This window comes from Talpa europaea (assembly GCF_964194135.1).
Source record: "Talpa europaea genome assembly, chromosome: 3".
Lineage (NCBI taxonomy): Eukaryota > Metazoa > Chordata > Mammalia > Eulipotyphla > Talpidae > Talpa > Talpa europaea.
Window position 1 is genome coordinate 78,074,253 of NC_140069.1, and position 21,780 is coordinate 78,096,032.

Sequence of the window (21,780 nt, forward strand, 5' to 3'; positions counted from 1 at the left end):
ACTGCATTGTAGATAATAAAAAGCTTTAAAGTACCAGTTCTTGCTATTCATTAAAAGCTATCATAAGCAGTGAAAAAATATATTATCTGAATCAACTACACAAGTATATCCAGTGTTTATGATTTTTATTAAAGAACTTTCATTTTCCTATAATTGGATGTTATTCATGGAACATCTGCCTCAAAAAAAAAACACAGATTGTGTCTATGCAAGTAAAGCAACAAATAATATCAGGTACATATTCAGGTAAAATAAAACTCATGCTATTAAAGAGAAAAGGTATTTTTGATTTTCTTCATCTGAGTTTGTACAACTCATCTGAACTTACCTTAATATATTGTCTAAAGCATACCATGAACAGTTCCTCAAAGACTAAACCATACATCAACTGTCAAGACCTGCTAGCCCAATTGACTATACTTAAGAGGGTTTTCATAATTAGCAAAGCTAAGAGTCTTATATTTTATATGTTAACCATTTATTATGAATAAAGACAATAGAGCTAATGGTACAAATTAGGAAAAACAATTATTGTGTTCATTGAGCAGAGTCCATTTATTTATTTATTTGGCTCCCTCTGCATGCTTTGGTTATCAGATGGGCCTGACTGGTTCTGCTGACTAGCTAACATGTGCATCACAGCCAGTTGCTCCGCAGCACTTCCCAGGCTTCACTATCATCACTGGGTTAATGCTGAAAGCACCAAAGTTCATCCCTCCACCCACATTACTTGCTCGGTTGTTTCCCAGGCTAGTTCCACTCACTGTTAACCAAATCCATCCAGATTCCCAAAACTACCTGGATGACTAGCAAATCTTCCACCTCTTTCTGTTTTTTGCTGTTGTGCTAAGCTTCAACATTAGATACACATACACTGATTCCTTTAATGACCAAGTCCTCTCCACAAAGAGACTACAACCTGATCGCCTGTTAATGAACAAAGGCAAAAGCCTTGAATAATTTGAAAATGACGACATCTAACACTACTCTGTACTGGCAAAAGAATCACTGCAATTCATCTGCAGTCATGTCCTCTGTACAGCAACCAACGAACACTTCGGTGCTTCTCAAAGATTTCTCTGGGCTTTGCTTAGAATTAGAAAGTTTACAGTCATCGTCCATCTATCATATGTCACTGTGACTTCACCTGGGTTTCATATTCCATAAAACAAAGCCAGCCCCTTTCAAATTAACTAGTTTTAATATATTCCTTGATCTGTACCATAAGGTTCTTGATCTGAACCATTAGATACTGTTCATTTTTTTCCATGATGAGTCAAATGCCTTCTGCACTGCTCCTTTCACTTTCACTGCTGATGAAGCATCTGTCTCATCCATTCTTCTTTTATTATCTTTGGGATAGTTGACAACATGTACCAGATTTCTTCAAACGGCATCCCCAGCCAGCAACGGGGCATGCACAATTCCTTCTCTTTGCCAGTAGAAGTGCCATTGTATGTAGCTCTCATATATTGACACTGGATTCCTGTAGGCCAACCCACATACACCGGGGACCTGAGCTGTACTTGAACAGCAGCACTGTCTCATCATCCTCCGATAGTATTTCAGAGGACTCTTTTTTTTTTTTTTAAAGGTATTTATACATACAAGAACGGGAGTATAGGCCAGAGGTGTGCGGGGTGAGAGGGTTCACCAGAGATAGCATGGGAAACAGAACAGGCAGATTGACTGAAATACACTGCTGAGGGGAGCAGCGGGAGAGACAGGAGAGGTCTGCTGCGCCATGTGGGTAGCTCCCTGGCCAGGGATCGAACTCGTGCTGCAGTGGCTGTGGATGACTTCGTAGGTTGAGTCTTAACCCCTTGTGCCACCACGGAGGCCCTCAAAGGACTCATCTTTCTCATCTTCAATTACCCTCATCTATTTAGACACCTTTTCTTATTTTTCAGCTCAGCTGCTGCTGGGAAGCCAGACAGGGAACATGAATCAGTGAGGGATCTGAGAACTGCCGAGCCACCGCTTCACTCCCACAGAGAGGCTGGAATTTGTATTCTTTTTAATTTTTTAGATTTATTTATTTATTTATATAAGCACTGGCTACAGTCAGAAGCACGGGAGAGTGAGAGAATTCACCAGAGCCAGAGCGGGGAGCAGAGCAGGCAGAAGGACCGAAGTACACTGCTGAGGGGAGCAGCGGGTGGCAAGAGAGGTCTGCATGCCATGTGGGACCCTCACCTGGCAGCCAGGGATTGAACTGGCACTGCAGAGGCTGCGGGCAGTTTCGCAACCCAGCGCTCAACCGCTGCACTACCAGGGAAGCTCTGGAATTTGTGTTCTTTATGCAGTTGAGCAATAGGGATCTTATAATTTTTGGTTTTAAAAAAATACTAAAATGATGTCCTTTTATTATTTTAATAATGAGTAAGATTCAATATTTCAAAGCAATGAAAAATAAATGTATGAGTCTAGTCTGATTTTCAGACCACAGACCACATGTCTAAGGAAGGAGGCCTGAAAGAAATTATGGCCTATTAAGCATGGTGTCTATAAAACATACAAATTAATAACAAAAAATGTTTAACTTCCACTAGTAGCAGTAACTCTAGAATTTTATTCCAAGAAACTGAACAAAATGTAGTTGCTCCTTATTTGAGAAACTGTCTTCAAAGAAAAAGTTGAGAAATTTTCCAGTTTGGAAAATTTTCAGTTATGTTTGACTTTATTAATTAAAATCTCTTTCTTCAAGCCAATTTTTCCAGGTGTTTTCAAGAGGCCCTTTGAAGAAATAATAAGTTACTTGATCTCTTATTTGTTGAAAATGATCTTTATACTTGAACAAATTAACAAATCACTGATTTGTGAACATACACGTGATCTGAGGCTAAAGTCCAGTCCATTCTTCTTTTTAGCTGTTTCTAGTTCTTCAGCTGGTCAGGGGCGGGGGTCCTCACATTTATTGCTAGTGAGTGTATGACAGTCCCAAAATTATTAAAGGATGTCCATTTGACCTGTACCAAGAACAAGCTGCTGCTTCATGCAGCTCTAAAATTATTGAACTGGAAGAGAGTGATGAGATCACCTGAGCTCTCTAATCCCTTGCCTGGAGGCTGGATCTCACTGACAGGAGGCCTCGCTCAGGAAGAAGCTCATATTTCTGAAAACATTGAAGAGAGAAAAGAAGAGAATGGAACCTATGTGCCAAAATTGTAATGGTGCAGAAGCCATTGACCTTATTAAAACCAATGCCCCTTTGTGCACCTCCACCAGAGCAGGGAGTGACTGACTGGACAAGATCTGAGAGTCAGAGAACCAGGGTGGGGGTACCAATGACTGTCCCTTGAAGACTGGCTAGTCTTATTGAGTCCACTGAATATTGACAAATTATTTTAAAAAATTGAGGTCTTAAATGATGTTATCTTACTCCAGAGACAATTGGTGTTTCTTTTGGTAGATAGTGATAGGCACTAGCAACATAAGATTACCTTACTCACTTTTAAGGATTGAGTGTATTTGAAGCTATGCTTTTGTCTCTGCCATCCTTGAACTACTTCTGGTTCACACTTATTCTTGAGTCAGTTCTTTGGGATTCCAATTCAAAGTGGTAGCAGGTAACTACTGACTATCCTGTTTGGTACACTCTAGATTACAAATTTCATCCTTTTAGTTTCTGGAGCTTATTGAAAGTATTGTTCAGTTGCTCCAACTCTCAGCTACCTCTTCCTTGTGAGAAAATAGCCTCAATGCTGAGTTTATCTCCCACAGTTTCTTTCTTCTTCCAAAACTTATTATTCTTCAGCATTTTATGTCATACTTTATTTTTAGGTGGAGAGATTTTATAATTAGGCTTGCTTTTCTAGATATTCTTGGAATCAGTAGGTATAACATAGGCTAACTTTACCAGAAGTAGAAATCCCTAGAGAGTTGTTTGGGTTCATAGTCTCCATGTCTTCATCTAGTTTCCTCTTCTGTTTTGAAAACCTTTATCCCTCGCTGTTCCACTGCATACTATCTTGTCAAACTCACATTGTGATTAAGTATCAGTTTTCTTCTAACTTGTTCACATGTAAGTAACTTATGACAAATCTGATGAGTCTTTTTTTCTTTTTGTTTTAAAGATTTATTTATTTATGCATACAAGAACTGGGTACAGGCCAAAGGTATGGGGGGTGAGAGGATTCACCAGAGACAGAGTGGGGAACAGAACAGGCAGATCTACTGAAATACACTGCTGAGGGGAGCAGCAGACAAGACAGGAGAGGTCTGCTATACCATGTGGGTACCTCCCTGGGAGGGGATCGAACTCATGCTGCAGAGGCTGCAGACAGCTTCATAGGTTGCATCTTAACCCCTTGCATCACTAGGGAGGCCCTCTCTTTTCTGGAAACAATTTCTTTACTTGACTTCTAGGAAACCATACTCTCCAACATACCATCTCTGTTTCTTGTGCTGTCTCCTTTTCCCATCACCCCAATGTTAACAGAGTTGACTCTTTGCCTCCCTTCTCTTCAGTGTAGATAATCTCCTTTGGTATTGGGGTCTGAAATATAAAACATTAAAACTATGTTGATGAGTATCAAATGTATGGACTTAGTCTTTAAGTTTGACCTAAGCACCAACCTCTGACATCTAAGTGAGCCCTTAACAACTTCATTGAAAGCCTAAAAAACATCTCGAATATAAAATTCTAAAGATAAAATATTAATTTCCTGGGCCTTCCTGGTGGCATAGGGAATAAGTCTTAGTACTATCACACCATAACCAAGGCAGCCTAAGTTCAATCCCAGCCAGGGAGCTAATCCACATGGCCCAGCAGAATTCTCCCTTCTCACCCACTCCTTCCCTCAGCAGTGTATTTCAGATCTGCCTGTTCTGCTCCTCACTCTGTCTCTAGTGAATCCTCTCAAACTACCCCTCCACCCTCACTTCTGGTTTATACCCCAGTATAAATAAATAAATTAATAAATTTTTATATAAATAAATATGCATAAATAAATCTTTTTATAAAAAAATCTTAATTGCCTTCCCATTCCTGCCCAGTTGCTCAAAACAGACACTTAAGAAATATCTTTGATATTGTTCTTTACTTCACACTTCACATTCAATTTGTCAGCAAATTCTACTGGCTCAACTGTCAAAATACATTTTGATTCCAACAGTGTTTCATCACTCTCTTAGAATTCTTAAGGCCTCCCAATTGGGAGCAAGGGCGGGGCGGGGGGGGAGCAAACATTGTTTAAAAATGTACAATGATGTAAAAATATATAAGAAAGGAAAAAAGTCTCCCATGTGTTCTTTCTGCTCACACTCTTGTCCTCATCCTCTGCCACTGATGGAGGATAAGAATAGAAAAACTGGAAAGGAGATACAAGGTCAAGAACTTAACTCTCACAAAGAGGTAGGAATAGAGGGGATTAGCATGAGCCATTAACCCAGTTATAGAAACCAAAGCCCTTAGGCATCAACGCCCAGATCAGGAGGCAAACCACCCAGAAACTAGCAGACTGTTATATGGAGTGTCAGGAGCACAAACCATCCACACACAAAGATGGGCCCCTCCATACAGAAAGGAGATGATAAAACCTAACACTGCCCCCAGAAAAGGGCAGCAGTCTTTCTTCCCACCTGTGACTGCAGGTGCTTCCTTTCACCAACTCTCTCCCTCAACAGGGCCGCAGCCTTCCTGCCCATGACCTATGCTATGCTGGGACTTCTCTTCACTGACCTCCCTCAGCGGAGGCCACTCTTCTCAAAGCCACACACCTGCAACCATGCAGGCCTCTCTCAGCAAACCTGTCAATTTCGGGTCAGCTCTTTCTGCCCACTTGTGTCTATGCAAGTGTCTTTTACTCTTCTGTCCCTTTCTCTGTAAACCTGCTCTTTAAATATAACTAATGTCTCTGCCTCATGGAGAAACTTGCCTGGAAACTCGCTGTGTGCTACTGAAAGGGGAGCTCTGGTGAAACCTTTCCCAGAGTGAACGCAAGGACCCCCGCACTCCAAACCTACTGACTCCAAACACATCACCACCACCGCTTTCCTGGAGTATTTTCTACTCAACAACCAATATGATTCTCAAAAAATGTAAATGCTATCATATCACCACTCTGCAAAAAAGTTAACCCTTAAATGCACCATGTGGGTTAGCTCCCTGGCCAGGGATTGAACTCATGCTAACCCACATGGCACAGCAGACCTCTTCTGTCTCGCCAACTGCTCCCCTCAATAGCGTATTTCAGTAGATCCACCTGTTCTGCTCCCCACTTTGTCTCAGGTGAATCCTCTCACCCCACTCCCCCAAACACACACCTCTGGCCTGCACCCTCAGTTCCGTGGCTTAAAAATTCCCTAAGATCTACATTCTGCCTACGTTTCCAAATCCATGCCCCAGGAGTCCTTATCAGACTCAAGCTTTTTCCATTACACTGGTATGCTTTTCCTGAAGCTCAAACTCATTCCCACCTCTGCTATTTCCTCTGCCTGGAATGTTCTAACTACCCCTCTATTTGCATATGATTAGCACTGTTTCTGTCATTCACAGAGGTTATCTTATCTCTTCAGAGTGACCTTCCCTGATTATTCCACCTAAAATTGTTCTCTTCCGTGTTGGTGTTACTCTTTTGCTTTTCTTGGCATTGTTTATATAGTTGTTACTACTATCAAGTTTTCTATCTTTTAGAGATGTACTTGTGTCTGTTTGGTTATCTAGTTCCCCGACTCATAAGAATAGAGACTCTGTCTTGTTCATGAACCGTATTCTTATGACCTAGAACAGAACCTGCACACAGTGAAAGTCAGTAAATACTTGTTGGATGAATTAATAAATGAATGAGTGAATGAATAAAGAACATAGGTGTATTATCAACAAATGCTTGTGACAGCAGTGTTTAAGAAATAAAAATTATATAGACAAGTGGTTCTCAAACTGTGGTCTAGGCACCCAGTAGCATCAACATCACTTAGAAGAAGTCAACGTTTTCAAAATGCAAATTCTGGGACTCCACCTGATGAAGGATAAGAATAGAAAAATTGGAAAAGAGATACAAGGTCAAAAACCTAACTCACACAAGGAGGTAGGGGTAGAAGGTATTAGCATAAGCCATTAACCCAATTATAGAAACCAAGACCCTTAGGCATCAATGCCCAGATTAGGATGCAAAACACCCAGAAACTATCAGACTGCTAGAGGGAGTGTCAGGAGCACAGAACTGAAGGTGAAGAAAGGGCAATTAAGTAACAAACCATCCACCCACAAAAATGAGCCCCTCCCTACAGAAAGAAGAAGATAAAACCTAACACTGCCCCCACAAAGGGGCAGCAGTCTTTCTGCCCACCTGTGAGTATGCAGGTGCTTCCTTTCACCAACTCTCCCTCTACAGGGCAGCATGACCTGCCCATGACCTGTACCATGCCCAGGCTTCTCTTCACTGACCTCCCTCAGCAGAGGCCGCTGTCCTCAAGGCCGCCCATCTGCAACCATGCAGGTCTCACTTAGCAAAACCTGTCCCTTTCAGGGCAGCTCTTCCTGCCCGCTTGTATCTATGCAAGTGTCCTTTACTCTTCTGCCCCTTTTCTAATATACCTGCTCTTTCAAATAAAACTAACGTCTCTGTCTCAGGGAGAAACCCGCCTGGGAAACTCGCCACGTGCCGCTGAAAGGGAAGCTCTGGTGAAACCTTTCCCAGAGTGAACCCAAAGACCCCGCTCTCTAAACCCACTGACTCCAAAAACAACATCACCATCCACATCTATTGAATCAGTAACTGGAGGTGAGGGGAACCAGTTGTGTTTTATTAAGTGCTTCTAGAAATTCTGATGCATGTTAAGTTTGAGAACTGCTGGTTTCATGGATAGGCCAAACCTGGCCCATTGCCTATTTTTCTAAAGAAAGTTTTATTGAAATACAGCAATTCCATTTATTTACATGTTGTTTATGAATGCTTTTTTACTATCATGGCTGTTGAGTGGTTGAACAGTCCTTTACCTCACAAAGCCTGTAATATTTACTATCTGACCATTTGAAAAAAACATTCAATGACACCTACTTTAGATCAACACTTTATACCATGGAATTATGGCAGAGTAAACACATCTATGTACTCCCCATCCAAATGACACTAAAATTAAGAAAAGCTATGATTAAGGAACAACAAACTGAAAAATAGGAAAGGGTAGCATCAATGGGCTAGAAAATTTGAGGAATATCTAGTACACAAAAAGCATTTGGGATAAGGAAGAAAGAAGCAGATGAGATCAGATTAACAGAGAAACAAGTAGGAGTTACTGCAACACAGTCAAATAGAAACTCTTGCAAAAAAAAAAAAAAAAAAAAAGCAAATGTTCCTAATAAAACCTAGGATGAGCTTTATTCTCCAAGTTAAGCAAACCAAATCAGTCCAATGAGTCATTAAAGAACCGATCAGAAGATCTGGCCAGTGGCATTTTCATCAAAAGAAATGAATAGCTGGCTAAAGATCTCCTTTGCAAACAAAGCTAAAAGGCTTTAGGAAAGGCTCCTGGCTCACTGCTGGGATCTGACAGGAAGAATCTAGCAAAACTTCTACAGTGACAGCAGAGGACAGAAAGAAAAGGATATCAGACAATGCCTCCAGGATATCCTGTCATGCACTGCTCTCTAAAGTGGAAACTCTGGAATAGGAGACTTCCAGAGAAGCTTCTGGCACTGGAGAAACAGGGTAATGTACAAAGTAAGGATGGGCAGCATAATCAGTGGGCAAACTACTTATCCAGTGTTATAGCTTAAATTGTGACTCCCTGGGAGATAATGTTGAAATCCTAACCCCTCATACCTCAGAATGTGACCTTATTTGGAAATAGGTCATTGCAGATGTAATTAGTTAAGATAAGGTTCTGATGGAGTATGCTAGGTCCTTATTCCAACATGACTGGAGCCTTTTTAACAAGAAGAGATAAACACAGAGAAGAGAGTGGCATTTGAAGACACAAGAAACATCTAGAGAGAAGAAAACTATGTTAGGATAGGGCCAGTGGTTTGGCCATAAGCCAAAGAATGCCTGAAGCTACCTGAACCTGGAAGACATAAAGAAGTACCTCCCCTAGAGACTTCAGGGCTCTGCAAACACCTTCTCACCTTTAGAACTATGAAAGAATAATTATCCACTGTTCAAAGTCACCCAGAGGGTGCCTTGGTGGTGGGTGTGTTATGGTAGTTTACATCTGAAGAGGCTTGATCTTATACCTCTGAATCACAAACACTATTGTGAACCAATGTTCCTCCAATGGATAAATAACTTTAAAATCATATTAATTTTTTCTCGTTAAACTTAGTTTTAATAGGTCTCAAAATTCTGTGACAGATTCTTGGGCAAATTGTTTCCATTAAAAAGTATTGATTTTAAAAACTACTAACTTAAAACTGCCACACAAAAGAAACCAAATGGTCCACAAAAACTTTCTCCTTTCACACAGGGGACTGGGGTGATGGTGCACGGGTGCATTGGTGAAGGAAATTCTTTGGGGACTACACCTGAGGGGGTGGGGAAAGCAAACATTGTTTAAAAATGAGCAATATGTAAAAAAATATATAAAAATTAAAAAACTTTCTCCTTTCCTTCTGAAGGTTTTAAGATGCACTGTTATCATCAACCAGTCTTTTACTATTAAACTTAAATGGCCAATTGAGATAAACAGATCTGAGACCAAGAGACCATTCTTCCACCACTGATTAAGACTGGGATGGCAGGTACTGGAGATAATATTCATTTAGCCTTCTGAGCTTTCTGAGCAGACTTGGTGACCTTGCCAGCTCCAGCTGCCTTCTTGTCCTCTGCTTCTCTGACTATCCTCCTCTGGACCGTTTCGCTGTTAGTGACATATATATATATATTTTTTTTTTAAGTTTTTTTTTTTTTTTTAATTTATACATACAAGCACTGGGTACAGTCAGAAGCGCTGGAGGGTGAGAGAATTCACCAGAGCCAGAGTGGGGAGCAGAGCAAGCAGAAGGACCGAAGTACACTGCTGAGGGGAGCAGCGGGCGGCAGGAGAGGTCTGCGCGCCATGTGGGACCCTCCTGCGGTGGCTGGGGAGCAGCCGGGGATCGAACCGGCACGCAGACCTCTCCTGCCGCCCGCTGCTCCCCTCAGCAGTGTACTTCGGTCCTTCTGCCTGCTCTGCTCCCTGCTCTGGCTCTGGTGAATTCGCTCACCCTCCCGCGCTTCTGACTGTACCCAGTGCTTGTATAAACAAACAAACATACAAACAAATAAATAAATAAATAAAAATAATTCTTTATAAAAAACAAAACAAAAACAAAAACACCATCTGATTCAAATACAGAAAAACTAAAAGTCCAGAAAATTAATACAGGCAACAGAATAAGACTAATCTAGTTGAAGATATTTGAGAAGTTATTTCATTAGCAAAAATATGAAGAAAAAAATAAAAAGAAACAATATGTTTTCTTGGGAGTTAAAGTATTATTGCCAAATTTTTTTAAAATGTTGCTTTATAGCATATTATATATTTCTTAAGTTAGTGGAAAAGCAGGCACAGAAAACAACAAAATAGATTTTGAGTTTGAAGAATACATGCATATTTAAGAACATTTATCAGCCATCTTCAACAGAAACATTGGGGAAGAATGTGAATGCAAATCTGGGATGAGGTTTTAAAAAATAAAAAATAATGAGTGAGGGCTTTCCTGGTGACACAGGGATTAAAGTATCAGGGCTATCAAGCTATCGCCAGTCACTGCGCCATGAGTTCGATTCCTGGCCACGTAGTTAACCACATGGCATAGCAGACTACTCCGGTCTCGCCTGCTGCTCCCCTCAGCAGTGTATTTCAGAAGATCTGCCTGTTCTGCTTCCCAATATATTTCTGGTGAATCCTCTCAACCACTCCACACCTCTGGCCTACACCCCAGTTCTTAAATGCATAAATAAATAAAAATAAATCTTTAAAAAAATAAATAATGATTGAAACAAGACTCTTACCTGGACAAATGATAACATTATACTACAAGTTTAAGGTAAAATAATTAAATCAACTTTTTACGCTCAAGTTTCAAATAGGAACATTGAAAAATATATATTAATGAAAGGACTGACTTCCATAATAGATGCAGATGAAGATTAATTTATAGAACTGTAAAAGGGTAATCACCAGAGAAAGGGGAGGTTCCCCCAGGGAAAAGGGAGGTTCACCCACCCCAAGGAAGGGTAGAGCTGAGCAGGGAAGAAAATCTAGACAACACTGGGAGAAGGAAGTAAGGGAAGATCAAGAAGACCTGGAGGAGGCTGAGAGAAATGTGAAGAAACCTTGCTTGCTTCTCAAACTTGAACTTGTACAAGACTAGGGAAACTTGAAAGACTTGAAAGAGACAGAGACATGGGTAAGAAACGTGTTGCAAGGCTGACAATAGTGGCCTTCATCTTGACTTGGGTTTTGATTTTACTCTTTTTTTTTAAAAAAGATTTATTTATTTATTTATACAAGCACTGCGTACAGTCAGAAGTGCGGGAGGGTGAGAGAATTCACCAGAGCCAGAGCAGGGAGCAGAGCAGGCAGAAGGACCGAAGTACACTGCTAAGGGGAGCAGCGGGCAGCAGGAGAGGTCTGCGGGCCATATGGGACCCTCCTCCGGTGGCTGGGGAGCAGCCGGGGATCGAACCGGCGCCGCAGAGGCTGCGGGCAGTTTCACAACCCAGTGCTCAACTGCTGCGCCACCGGGAAGGCCCTTGATTTTACTCTATCCTTCCAGACTTGCCTGGTCCCTTCTGCCCCTTTGTTCTAGGTCCCCACCAGAAGGTGCCTTGGACTTGTGGCAGGCTTTTGGAACACAGCATCCTGCATTGAGTCACCTCACAAGGGGATGGGTAATTTGGGAGGGTTAATTAGAAACTGTTTTAACTATATTCTTTCTCTTCTTTCTATTGCACATTGACTGTATTAATTTTCTATTGAAGGCCTATGACCTAAGAGTATGTTTGTCTTGATGTGGCATATGGAAGAAACTATTTAGAGTAGGCAGATTTGGGGTTCCCAGGTTGCCCTTCATTCTACCCTATAACAGAACTAATAAACTAAACTGAAAATCCTCTCAGAATGCAGTGTAAATGAAAAAATTTCATAGGGCCTCCCCGGTGGCACAGCAGGTTGAGCACAGCGCTGTGAAACTGTCCGCAGCCTCTGCAGCATGGGTTCGATTCCTGGCCCACCAGGGAGCTACCCACATGGTGTGGCAGACCCCTCCTGTCTCACCTTCTGCTCCCCTCAGCAGTGTCTTCGGTCAGTCTGCCTGTTCTGCTCCCTGCAGAACAGGTGAATCCTCTCACCCTTCCACACCTCTGGCCTGTACCCCTTGTATAAATATATAAATCTTGTATAAACATATAAATCTTTTAAAAAGAAAAAAGAAAAAATTCATAAAGTAAAAAATGTTAAAAGTAACAGGGGATATGGAAAGGAGACCTAGATGACTTCATATACATCCCAAGTAAGTTTCAAAGAATGAAATGAGAGTAATAAATAATAGAAGAAAATTTCCTAGAGCTGGAAATAGACATTAGACTTCAGATCAAAGGGTTCCCTAAAACAAATTTGGGGGAGAGAGGCACACAGGAATCCACACTTATTCAATCTTGATGAAATCTGAGGCCACCAAGGATAAGGAGGGAATGTCGCCAAAACTTCCATAGAGAGTAAAGAGTACAGTGAGTCCTCACCTCACATCCTGGCTGAGATTTTGGAAACTGGGGCAATAGGTGAAATATGAAGTATGAAGGCACTTCTTCAAATACCATAATTTTATTCAGCTTCAGCTGAGATTCATTTTTCTTTCAACAGTATAAGGAAAGGAATTAAACGTAACAGTGGTTCTTTGAGAACCTGCTGTATTTACTTTTGGAAAAAGTAATTAGAGTCCAAGAAATTGAGAAGAGAGTGAGCAGCTATGTATATTCCCAAAATCTGGCTCTAGAAAAAAACTGGGCAATAGATGATATTGCTAGAAGGCATAGCTTCAATAATGAGCTAAGAATACTAAAATTATCACTTTCCTCATAAAGCCTCACGTTCTAACAGGAACAAGGCAATTATAATAATAGTCCATCACCCAATCTTTCATATAAAATCAGTCTAAGATCTATCTCTCATAAGAAGTAGAGTTTATATACATTCTAATGTATGCATTCTAATGTCTACACATCTATAATGTAATTTCTATAAAATCTGGTAAGTAGCATAATTTCAAATAATACGTCCCCCATGAAGTCCCACTTTACAGAAGACACTGAGATCATGTCGCACACTTGTAGGTGTGAGCTTTGGGACTTCTGATTTATAGCCACCATGCCAAGCTTAGCACTAAATTTAAGCTCTTGTGTTCAGTCTTCTTTATGATGAAAAAATGTGCAGTTGTGCTATTGCAGAGGAACTGAGAGACTCAAAGCAGACCAAATTTCCTAGTCACCCAGAAAACCTGGATCCTGGCTCTATCCTCAGCTCACCAGACAGAGGCAGTAAATCTGAGTCTGTTTACCTAAGGGGTGAGCTGTGTGATCGTGGTAGGGAAACAACCACTTCAAAATCAATGTCCCAGCATTATTCAGTGACTACTAATAATTTGTGGCAAAATTCTTCCTTCTCTGGAGACAGAAGACCACAAATGGTCTGACACCATCATTAGTCAGCACTCTAACTTTCTGACCCATTTCGGTTTTCAGATCCCCTGACTTGTGGATAAAATGTAAGCAATAACTCTAGCAAAATTTCTTCTTCAAAAGCAACTGCAGAATAATCATTAAAGTGCCATGGAAAGCCTCTCTGGTGATGCAAGGGGTTAAATCTCAGCACTATCAAGCTATCTGTAGCACAAGTTTGATCCCCCTCCAGGGAGCTAACCCACATGGTGCAGCAGACCTCTCTTGTCTCGCCCACTGCTCCCCTCAGTAGATCTGCCTGTTCTGCTCCCCACTCTTAAAAAAAAAAGAGAGAGAGGTATCATTTCTTCCTTTAAAAAAATTGTTCTTAATTACACCAAAAAGCAAATATATTGTGAAACTTATTCAGTATAGTTTTAAAAATTGAAATTCAATACAGAACAGCCTATTAATGCGTAAGTTTTTAGTAAATATTTCTTTTTCCTAAATCTATACACAGACTAGAGAATAGGATGCAAATTGACTAATTCCTAAGAAGACAGTGAAAAATCAAAATTATTTTAGGTTGCATTATACTAATGTGATATAACTAGTAAAGCAGGAATGGCTTTCCAGACTACTTTCTGGAAGGAAAATATGAGCGGGAAATACACCAAGCCTGTTTAGCAAAACAATTTCAAGATAGAATTCTCCTTTCTTCTTGGCAACCAAATGCTTGATTTTCATAATTCAACATATAATTTTAAACTAGGGCAACCAGATTTTCAACATGGAAAGTGGAATTTTATTATAAAATTACACTGGTAGGGGCCTCCAGGCCAGGGAGGTGACCCACATGGCACAGCAGACCTCTCCTGTCTCTCCTGCAGTTCCCCTCAGCAGTGTATTTCAGTCAATCCGCCTGTTCTGCTCCCCACTCCGTCTCTGGTGAATCCTCACCCCCCACACCTCTGGCCTGTATCCCAGTTCTTGTATGCGTAAATAAATAAATGTTTTTTAAAAAAATAAAATTGTGGTAGTATATTGCACAATTCATGCTGAAAGAAAGAGCAAAATATTTTTAAAACAATCTTGTTCAAGGAATGCTCAGGAATCCTCTCCCTGAGGTGAGTCTTTTAAAAAAAGCACTTTGTCCACAGAAATCTGATCTGAATTTCATTTAACATCTGATGAGATTTATTCTTACTTCTAAAGGGATAAAGGAAGAAGAATGCACATTGTCTTTAAGAAAATCCAGAATACTGCCAAAATTTCAGCTCCCATTTTGGCATTTTGCCTTTATCCTGAAAGATAATATCTTCTGTGTTATAATAGCTTATGGTAAGTAGAACTGTCAGCAAGAGGAGGGAGGCTGGAGTAAGAGACAGAGAAAAAGAAGGAAAAATATGACACCATTGACTCAGTTGGTTTGCATTTATTAATGCAAACAATTAAAAAGACAAGTAGCTCCTTTAGGCAGGCACACTGTAGATAGAAATGGCTGACTGGGAATTCCCCTGCTTTCATCAAATAATTGATAAGTGAATTTTACACCAGCTTGATCTTTCTGACATTCCTAGGTGGCATAAGTAAAACTTAATATGTTAAGAATATTTCCAGAGGGGGCGGAGCAACATGGCGGCGAGGAGACGCTGCGAGGAAGATCTCCCATTAAAAAAAGTTAATAGGGAGGAAAAGCGGCAGGTCCCAGTGAGAACTGGGACACGGAAGATAAACGGGTGACTCCAGCAAACTACCCGAAGAAGAAAGTGGCCATAAAAGAGGACTAGAAAGGGGCCTCCCCGGTGGCGCAGCGGTTGAGCACTGGGTTGCGAAGCTGCCTGCGGCCTCTGCGGCACTGGTTCCATCCCCGGCTGCTCCCCGGCCACCAGAGGAGGGTCCCACATGGCGCGCAGACCTCTCCTGCCGCCCGCAGACCTCTCCTGCCGCCCGCTGCTCCCCTCAGCAGTGTACTTCGGTCCTTCTGCCTGCTCTGCTCCCCGCTCTGGCTCTGGTAAATTCTCTCACCCTCCCGCGCTTCTGACTGTACCCAGTGCATGTATAAACAAACAAATAAATAAATAAATAAAACATGCCTCTATTTAAAAAAAAAAAAAAAAAGAGGACTAGAAGGGAGGGAAGCCCAGAACCCTGCTCCCCTCCCCCGCCCACAGAGGCGGCACTCTCCGACCGGCAGAGAGGAGGAAAACAACAAACTAAAACGACCAACAAGAACAAACTACGCAGCAAGCGGGACTGTGAGTGGAAAGGAACTATTGCAGCCACCACACCCTGTGAACAGGAGCTGTGGAGAACCCTGCAGGATTCGCGGCGGTGGTGAGCGAATGGCTCCGGGCGCCATTAGAGAAGAACAAAGACCCCGGGAGACGCGCACACAGCCCGGGCTGCCGGTAAGCTTGCGCGGAAAAGCAGCGTGCTTGGTGCCCTTGAAAAGCAAACGGGGATCGGGATCGCGGCTGCCCAGGTCCCCGCGCCTGCGACCTAGGCTTGCGGGGAGACGCGCGGAGGCCCTCACGGGGGTGAAAGTCCCTCCCTGAGTAAGCAGGAACCAGGTGCCCAGGCACGGGAGCGGGTGCAAAAGGCGCCATTCCTGCGCCACGGAACTGGGCTACAGCCCGCGTCCTGGACCTGAGGGCTTTGGAACTGAGACCTGGGGCACGAAATTCGGGGCGTAGGTTCTCCACGACGGTGGGGCACAAGGCAGACACAGCACCCCAAAGCCGTTGAGGTTTACCCTACCATTCTCGCTCTGCTCCCTGTCCCACGGGGGGGGGGTCGAAAAACAGCCCCCCAAGGACAATAGGAGAGATCTCTGGCATCACCTAGCGACCAGAAAAAAAAAGTCGCTAACACCCCATAGAACAGGGAAACTTCTTAAGAAAAGACTTCTTGAAAAGGGCAGAAGACTTCTAGAGGACCCAGTGGCCAGACGGGAAGTTAGTCCACGCCAGGCCCCTTCCAACCAGCAGTCTGAGCCCACAGAGGGAGAAGGCACCCACGTCCGGGGCAGACCTGGTGCGCAGAAGAGTGTGCCTGAGACCGGAGGCGCAGGGACTGCATCCCGCTTCGCCATTTTAGAACAGGAACATTTCTTCAGTAAAGACTGCCTAAAACCAGCAGAAATCTCCCCCAGAAGCCAGAAATGGCTCCTGGAGGAGTCAGAGGGGAGCGGAGAAGTTCACCCAAGATGCCAGCCAGTCCGAGCAACACAGTGTCCCAATGCATACGACAAATTAGAAAACAGACAGTAGGGAGTAGAAGAACCACACGCAACCTAACAACTCCTCAGGAAAGAAGCACACCACAAAAAGAAAACCACTCCCCAGATTGCAACGACAGCAACTTGGAAGAACTTCTGAGCCTTCCAGAAAGAGAATTTAAAATTGCCATGATTAAAAAAGTGATAGAAGTCATAAAGGAAAACAATGATCAGAAGAAGGAAATTGAGTCCCTAAAGAGGGAAAACAATGGTCAGAAGAATGAAATTGAGTCCCTAAAGAGGGAAGTAAAAGAAATGCAGGAGATCAAAGAATTAATGGAGGAACTAAAGAACTCTGGGAAAAGCAATGAAAGCAGAATAGATGAAATGGAAGAACGAATAAGTACTCTTGAAGACACAGAAATAAAAAGAACCAAAACAGAAAAGGAAAGAGAAGTACGAAGGAAAAAGAATGAAGAAAGACTTCGGGAACTATCTGACTCCATGAGGAAAGGAAATATAAGAGTTATGGGAATTCCAGAAGGAGAGGAGAGAGATGTAGGAACAGAGAAAATATTCCAGGAGATAATTGAAGAGAACTTCCCAAATGCGAAGAAGGAGCTGAAAATTGATATACAAGAAGCAAGAAGAACACCAAACTTCCACGACGAAAGGAAAAATACAGCAAGACACATAACAGTAAAGCTCCCAAGAATCCAGGACAAGGAAAAAATAATGAAGCTGACAAGAGGGAAGAAACAGATAACATTCAAAGGAAAACCAATCAGGCTGACATCAGACTTCTCTGAAGAAACACTACGGGCAAGGAGAGAGTGGAGGGACATAGTCAACAGACTCCAAGAAAACATATGCCAACCAAGAATACTCTATCCCACAAAGCTCTCCTTCCTCTATGAAGAAAGAATAAGGATCTTCCCAGACAAACAGAAACTCCGGAATTTCATTACGACTAAACCCCCACTCCAAAAAATACTACAAGGAATCCTAAAGCCAGAACCTCAGAGGGACGAATAACAACGAAAGAAGACCAAAAAAAAAAAAAAGTTATTAAAAGAATAAATAAATAAAATCAAAGGAAAGACAAACACAATGGCAAATAGAGATGCTAACATATCAATATTAACTCTAAATGTAAATGGACTAAACCCTTCAATAAAAAGACACAGAGTTGCAGCCTGGATTAAGAAACAAAACCCAACCTTTTGCTGTCTCCAGGAAACACATTTAGCTACAAAAGATAAAAATAGGCTCAAAGTTAAAGGATGGAAAACAATCCTACAAGGAAATGGACCAAAAAAGAAAGCAGGAACAGCTATACTTATATCAGATAAAACAGACTTCAAACTCAAAAAAATAAAAAGAGACCCCAATGGTCACTACATTATGATCAAGGGGACAATACTTCAAGAAGAAATAACACTCATTAACATATACTCACCAAACGAAGGAGCACCAAAATATATCAGACAACTATTGTCCTCTCTGAAAACAGACATCAGAGAAAACACATACGTAGTGGGAGACTTCAACACACCACTATCAACAATGGATAGATCAACAAGACAAAAAATAAGTAAAGAAACTAAAGCTCTAAATAAGGACCTAGAGCATTTGGGCTTAACAGACATCTATAGAACACTAAACCCAAAAAAAAACGGAGTACACATTTTTCTCAAGCGCACACGGATCATTCTCCAGGATCGATCACATACTGGGGCACGAGACAAACATCAACAGATACACCAGGATTGAAATCATACCAACCATCTTTTCTGACCACGAAGGCATCAAACTAGAAATAAACCATAAAAAGAAGGCAAGGAACTACCCTACCTCATGGAGATTAAAAACCACACTACTGGAAGACCACTGGACTAACGAGGAGATCAAAGAAGAAATTAAAAAATTCTTTGAATTGAATGACAAGGAGGACACCAATATCCTAAATGTATGGGATGCAGCAAAAGCAGTAATAGAGGAAAATATATAGCAATAGAAGCTCACATCAAAAAACAAGAAAGAACTCAAAGAAACAACCTAATCTCGAAGCTCAAAGATCTAGAAAAAGAACAACAAAAAAAACCCAAAACAAGTAAAAGAAAAGAAATAATAAAAACCAAAGCAGAAATAAATGAAATTGAAACTAAAAAAACAATCCAAAAGATCAATGAAACCAAGAACTGGTTCTTTGAAAAAATAAATAAAATAGAGAAACCCCTAGCCAGGCTCACAAAGGAAAAAAGGGAGAAAGCACACATAAACAGGATCACAAATGAAAGAGGAGAAATCACAACAGACACAGCAGAAATAAAAAGAATAATAAGTAACTACTATGAACAGTTGTATGGAAACAAGTTCAACAAACTAGAGGAGATGGACAAATTCCTACAACTCTACAATCACCCAAAGCTAGATAAAGAAGAAATAGAACACCAAAACAGACCAATTACAATTAGCGAAATTAAATGGTAATCAAAAACCTCCCCAAAAACAAAAGCCCAGGACCTGATGGATTTACAAATGAATTCTACCAAAGATTCAGAGACGAATTAGTGCCTATCCTTCACAAACTCTTCCAAAAAATTGAGAAGGAAGGGACAATACCAAACACGTTCTATGAAGCCAACATTACACTAATACCAAAACCGAAAAAGGACAACACAAAAAAGGAAAACTACAGGCCAATCTCCCTAATGAACACTGATGCAAAAATCCTCCATAAAATTTTAGCTATCAGAATCCAACAATGTATCCATAAGATAATTCACCACGACCAAGTAGGATTCATTCCAGGGACACAAGGGTGGTTTAACATCCGAAAATCAATCAATGTTATCCAACACATCAACAAAACGAAATATAAAAACCATATGATAATATCAATAGATGCTGAGAAAGCTTTCGACAAAGTGCAACACCCATTCATGATAAAAGCCCTTGAAATTCTTGGGATACAAGGAACATACCTCAACATCATAAAGGCCATCTATGACAAGCCAACAGCCAGTATCATTCTCAATGGTGAAAAGCTGAAAGCAATTCCATTAAGATCTGGAACAAGACAAGGATGTCCACTCTCACCACTGCTTTTCAATATAATACTGGAAGCCCTAGCCAGAGCAATAAGACAAGAGAAAGACATCCAAGGAATCCAAATAGTAAAAGAAGAAGTCAAACTATCACTATTTGCAGATGATATGATAATATACATAGAGAACCCCAAAAACTCCACAGAAAAACTAATTCAACTCATCAATCAGTTCAGTAAAGTGGCAGGATACAAAATCAACACGCAAAAGTCAGCAGCCTTCCTATACACAAACAATAAATCTGCAGAAGAAGAAATAAAAAAAAAATCCCTTTTATTATTGAAACAAAAAAAATCAAATATTTGGGAATAAATCTAACAAAAGAGGTAAAGGACCTATACAAAGAAAACTATAAAACACTGTTCAAAGAAATAGAAGAAGACACAAAGAAATGGAAAGACATCCCCTGCTCATGGATTGGAAGAATAGACATTATTAAAATGGCCATCCTACCAAAAGCAATATACAGATTCAATGCTATTCCAATCAAAATTTCAATGTCATTCTTCAAAGAAATTGAACAATTATTGATGAAATTCATATGGAATCACAAAAAACCCCGAATAGCAAAGCTCTCCTGAAAAAAAAAGAAGGGAATGGAGGCATCACACTCCCAGACTTCAAACTATACTACAAAGCCATAATCATCAAAACTGCATGGTATTGGAACAAGAACAGACATACAGACCAATGGAACTGAATAGAAAATCCAGAAATAAACCCACAGATTTATGGTCAACTAATCTTTGACAAAGGAGCAAAGACTATGCATTGGAGCAAAGAATGTCTGTTCAATAAATGGTGCTGGGAAAATTGGGTCACTACATGCAAAAGAATGAAGCTTGACCACTACCTCACACCATACACAAAAATCAACTCAAAATGGATTAAAGAACTAGACATAAGACCTGAAACCATAAAATATATAGAAGGAAATATAGGCGAAACACTACGTGATTTGCACATCAAAGACATCTTTACAGACACATCACCCAAAGCAGTGATAGTGAAGGCAAGATAAACAGCTGGGATTACATCAAATTAAAGAGCTTCTGCACAGCAAAAGAGACAATAACAAAAACAAAGAGAAACCCCACCAAGTGGGAGAACATTTTTGCACCCAACACTAATGATAAAGGACTGATCACAAAAATCTGCAAAGAGCTGATGAGACGCAACAACAACAAAGAAAATAATCCAGTCAAAAAATGGGCAGAAGACCTAAAAAGAAACTTCTCTGAAGAGGAAATGCAAATGGCCAACAGACATATGAAAAAATGTTCAACATCACTTGTAATCAGGGAAATGCAAATCAAAACTACCATGAGATACCATATTACACCAGTGAGAATGGCACATATTAAAAAAACTAGCAACAACAAATGTTGACGAGGGTGTGGAGAAAAAGGAACTCTTCTTCACTGTTGGTGGGAATGCAAACTGGTCCAACCACTATGGAGAGCTGTGTGGAGATTTCTGGACCTACTAAACATAGAGCTTCCACATGATCCAGCAATTCCACTCCTAGGTATTTACCCAAAGGACACAGAAACATCAATTCCAAAGAGCACCTGCACCCCTATGTTTATAGCAGCACTATTTACAATAGCTAAGCTTTGGAAACAGCCCAAATGCCCAAAAATAGATGACTGGATCAAGAAGATGTGATACATATACACCATGGAATATTACTCAGCATTCAAAAAAGATAAACACATGCAATTTGCAGCAACATGGATGGCGCTGGAAGGGATCATGCTCAGCGAAATAAGCCAAAAAGAAAAAGAAAAATACCGGATGGTCTCACTCATAGCAGGAATCTAGAAAACTTAAATAAGGGACCAGGAAAATGAATATAAGATAGTGA